Source organism: Schistocerca gregaria, chromosome 9 (genome assembly GCF_023897955.1).
Source record: "Schistocerca gregaria isolate iqSchGreg1 chromosome 9, iqSchGreg1.2, whole genome shotgun sequence".
In the NCBI taxonomy this organism is placed as follows: domain Eukaryota; kingdom Metazoa; phylum Arthropoda; class Insecta; order Orthoptera; family Acrididae; genus Schistocerca; species Schistocerca gregaria.
This window is the reverse complement of record NC_064928.1, coordinates 55,632-60,656: the sequence shown is the minus strand read 5'-3', so window position 1 is coordinate 60,656 and position 5,025 is coordinate 55,632. Positions and strand designations below refer to the sequence as shown.

Here is a 5,025-nt window from a genome sequence, read left to right as displayed (position 1 = left end):
GCGCCAAAGCGAGTGAGCACAATTCGCCTACGGCTTAGGCCGCCCTCCTAGTGTGGCTGCTTGGTGTCTGCAGGCAGCGAGGGTCTGCAAGCTTCCTGTGTTCGCACCTATGTCACCTGTGCTTGCTTGTCAGAGACAGACTATCGCAAAACATACAACTCACTCCATGAATTGATTGCTACGGCATCTGTTATCAGCAGTCACAACTAGCAACACCAGTAGCAGCTGACTGCACGCAAAGAATAGGAATGTGCAGTGGGATTTACGTGAACTCGGCGCAAGGCAGATCTTTCCGACATAGGCTTGAGAATCTTACGGGAACACTTGTACTGTTTCTAAATTAAGTGTAGGCGTGGGAGGAGGGTGCTTCCTGCGCACTAATAACAGCACGCTTGTCAATTGTGGATGCTAATCATTCGCTTGTATCTTCCTAGACACATCTGCTGGTTGTGAATTATTCCACTTGCATATCAAGGTGCGCATGTAGGTGTGTTAAAAATTCTGGAGGCGCTGGGTATTGATCCCAGTACCTCTCGCATACTAAGCGAGCGCTCTACCATCTGAGCTACGCCCGCCCCCCCGAAGACTAATGGTGCTACATACAGCCATATAGACGACACAGACCCTTGCACTCCCATTATTTAGCAGACAAACACTACTCTCTATGTATCCGTTAGGGTGTCTTTCAGGTTTCGTGCATTCTGTATCGAATCGTAGTTGGCCAAAATGAAAGTGGCACGTATAACGTCGAAAATAGAATTCGGACACCGCTCTGAGTAAGACCAACGTGTTGTACACCCTCTAGACTTCAATGAGGTTATGCCGCGATACCTAAGACAGATCTGCACTCGATGACACCCCGATAACAGCCGGTCCCCACACTTACATCTTGCTCTCCTTACGTCAGTATACATCATATCAGTCTGTGACGCTGGCTTTGCAACATCTTGCGTGCCTTTAGGTTTGCCGCAACCAACACTTACCATGCACTGACCACAAAAAATGGAGGCACCGCGGCTTGAACCCTGGACCTTTCACATGCCAAGCGAACGCTCTAGCAACTGAGCTACGCCCCATGCACGAGCAAATTTCGCTATTCCCCATTCTTTGCGACTCAGATGCGCACGGACACGATGGTTGGTTGGTTTGTAGCGGTGAAGGGAGCAGAGTACAAAGGCGCGGACCCGTTCATATACACAAAAGTTCCAAGTAGTTTCGATGCTCTGGTATTACAAATGCAAATTCCGTCTGTTTTTAACGTCTTAAAATGAAAGAGCCGTCACAAATTGCTCCGTTTTCACTCCTTGTCGACAATTATACAGCACCTGAGGTAACAAACACATCTCGACCCCTATTGTGCACTACATTATTTATGCCAACTCAGTGCCTCGCTCTTTACTACTGTGTACCAATCTTTCGTCCAACTGCAAAACACTGGGCCACAACAAGTTTCCGCGTCTCCATTGCACTGCGCATACTACGAAACGCTCCCCAAACTTGGCACTCACCCTCGCAGCCGACTTTTCCGTCTTTCCACGACGCTCACGCTAGTGACAGCATTATTTATAGTTCGACGTCGCGCCAAAGCGAATGAGCACAATTCGCCTACGGCTTAGGCCGCCCTCCTAGTGTGGCTGCTTGGTGTCTGCAGGCAGCGAGGGTCTGCAAGCTTCCTGTGTTCGCACCTATGTCACCTGTGCTTGCTTGTCAGAGACAGACTATCGCAAAACATACAACTCACTCCATGAATTGATTGCTACGGCATCTGTTATCAGCAGTCACAACTAGCAACACCAGTAGCAGCTGACTGCACGCAAAGAATAGGAATGTGCAGTGGGATTTACGTGAACTCGGCGCAAGGCAGATCTTTCCGACATAGGCTTGAGAATCTTACGGGAACACTTGTACTGTTTCTAAATTAAGTGTAGGCGTGGGAGGAGGGTGCTTCCTGCGCACTAATAACAGCACGCTTGTCAATTGTGGATGCTAATCATTCGCTTGTATCTTCCTAGACACATCTGCTGGTTGTGAATTATTCCACTTGCATATCAAGGTGCGCATGTAGGTCTGTTAAAAATTCTGGAGGCGCTGGGTATTGATCCCAGTACCTCTCGCATACTAAGCGAGCGCTCTACCATCTGAGCTACGCCCGCCCCCCCGAAGACTAATGGTGCTACATACAGCCATATAGACGACACAGACCCTTGCACTCCCATTATTCAGCAGACAAACACTACTCTCTATGTATCCGTTAGGGTGTCTTTCAGGTTTCGTGCATTCTGTGTCGAATCGTAGTTGGCCAAAATGAAAGTGGCACGTATAACGTCGAAAATAGAATTCGGACACCGCTCTGAGTAAGACCAACGTGTTGTCCACCCTCTAGACTTCAATGAGGTTAAGCAGCGATACCTAAGACAGATCTGCACTCGATGACACCCCGATAACAGCCGGTCCCCACACTTACATCTTGCTCTCCTTACGTCAGTATACATCATATCAGTCTGTGACGCTGGCTTTGCAACATCTTGCGTGCCTTTAGGTTTGCCGCAACCAACACTTACCATGCACTGACCACAAAAAATGGAGGCACCGCGGCTTGAACCCTGGACCTTTCACATGCCAAGCGAACGCTCTACCAACTGAGCTACGCCCCATGCACGAGCAAATTTCGCTATTCCCCATTCTTTGCGACTCAGATGCGCACGGACACGATGGTTGGTTGGTTTGTAGCGGTGAAGGGAGCAGAGTACAAAGGCGCGGACCCGTTCATATACACAAAAGTTCCAAGTAGTTTCGATGCTCTGGTATTACAAATGCAAATTCCGTCTGTTTTTAACGTCTTAAATTGAAAGAGCCGTCACAAATTGCTCCGTTTTCACTCCTTGTCGACAATTATACAGCACCTGAGGTAACAAACACATCTCGACCCCTATTGTGCACTACATTATTTATGCCAACTCAGTGCCTCGCTCTTTACTACTGTGTACCAATCTTGTCGTCCAACTGCAAAACACTGGGCCACAACAAGTTTCCGCGTCTCCATTGCACTGCGCATACTACGAAACGCTCCCCAAACTTGGAACTCACCCTCGCAGCCGACTTTTCCGACTTTCCACGACGCTCACGCAACGCTCACGCTAGTGACAGCATTATTTATAGTTCGACGTCGCGCCAAAGCGAATGAGCACAATTCGCCTACGGCTTAGGCCGCCCTCCTAGTGTGGCTGCTCGGTGTCTGCAGGCAGCGAGGGTCTGCAAGCTTCCTGTGTTCGCACCTATGTCACCTGTGCTTGCTTGTCAGAGACAGACTATCGCAAAACATACAACTCACTCCATGAATTGATTGCTACGGCATCTGTTATCAGCAGTCACAACTAACAACACCAGTAGCAGCTGACTGCACGCAAAGAATAGGAATGTGGAGTGGGATTTACGTGAACTCGGCGCAAGCTTGTATCTTCCTAGACACATCTGCTGGCTGTGAATTATTCCACTTGCATATCAAGGTGCGCATGTAGGTGTGTTAAAAATTCTGGAGGCACTGGGTATTGATCCCAGAACCTCTCGCATACTAAGCGAGCGCTCTACCATCTGAGCTGAATTATTCCACTTGCATATCAAGGTGCGCATGTAGGTGTGTTAAAAATTCTGGAGGCACTGGGTATTGATCCCAGAACCTCTCGCATACTAAGCGAGCGCTCTACCATCTGAGCTACGCCCGCCCCCCCGAAAACTGATGGTGCTACATACAGCCATATAGACGACACAGACCCTTGCACTCCCATTATTCAGCAGACAAACACTACTCTCTATGTATCCGTTAGGGTGCTTTCAGGTTTCGTGCATTCTGTATCGAATCGTAGTTGGCCACAATGAAAGTGGCACGTATAACGTCGAAAATAGAATTCGGACACCGCTCTGAGTAAGACCAACGTGTTGTCCACCCTCTAGACTTCAATGAGGTTAAGCCGCGATACCTAAGACAGAACTGCACTCGATTACACCTCGATAACAGCCGGTCCCCACACTTACATCTTGCTCTCCTTACGTCAGTATACATCATATTAGTCTGTGACGCTGGCTTTGCAACATCTTGCGTGCCTTTAGGTTCGCCGCGACCAACACTTACCATGCACTGACCACAAAAAATGGAGGCGCCGCGGCTTGAACCCTGGACCTTTCACATGCCAAGCGAACGCTCTACCAACTGAGCTACGCCCCATGCACGAGCAAATTTCGCTATTCCCCATTCTTTGCGACTCAGATGCGCACGGACACGATGGTTGGTTGGTTTGTAGCGGTGAAGGGAGCAGAGTACAAAGGCGCGGACCCGTTCATATACACAAAAGTTCCAAGTAGTTTCGATGCTCTGGTATTACAAATGCAAATTCCGTCTGTTTTTAACGTCTTAAATTGAAAGAGCCGTCACAAATTGCTCCGTTTTCACTCCTTGTCGACAATTATACAGCACCTGAGGTAACAAACACATCTCGACCCCTATTGTGCACTACATTATTTATGCCAACTCAGTGCCTCGCTCTTTACTACTGTGTACCAATCTTGTCGTCCAACTGCAAAACACTGGGCCACAACAAGTTTCCGCGTCTCCATTGCACTGCGCATACTACGAAACGCTCCCCAAACTTGGCTTTCACCCTCGCAGCCGACTTTTCCGACTTTCCACGCAACGCTCACGCTAGTGACACCATTATTTATAGTTCGACGTCGCGCCAAAGCGAATGAGTACATTTCGCCTACGGCTTAGGCCGCCCTCCTAGTGTGGCTGCTCGGTGTCTGCAGGCAGCGAGGGTCTGCAAGCTTCCTGTGTTCGCACCTATGTCACCTGTGCTTGCTTGTCAGAGACAGACTATCGCAAAACATACAACTCACTCCATGAATTGATTGCTACGGCATCTGTTATCAACAGTCACAACTAACAACACCAGTAGCAGCTGACTGCACGCAAAGAGTAGGAATGTGCAGTGGGATTTACGTGAACTCTGCGCAAGCTTGTATCTTCCTAGA

General features: G+C 48.8%; 1 non-coding gene across 1 annotated transcript; it reads right to left on the bottom strand.

Annotated features, from left to right (window-relative positions):
• Positions 1 to 3,649: 3,649 nt before the first annotated feature.
• On the bottom strand, positions 3,650 to 3,723 carry Trnat-agu (transfer RNA threonine (anticodon AGU)). The gene has a single exon. It is a non-coding gene; the product is annotated as a tRNA-Thr (tRNA).
• Between the last annotated feature and the right edge of the window lie 1,302 nt (positions 3,724 to 5,025).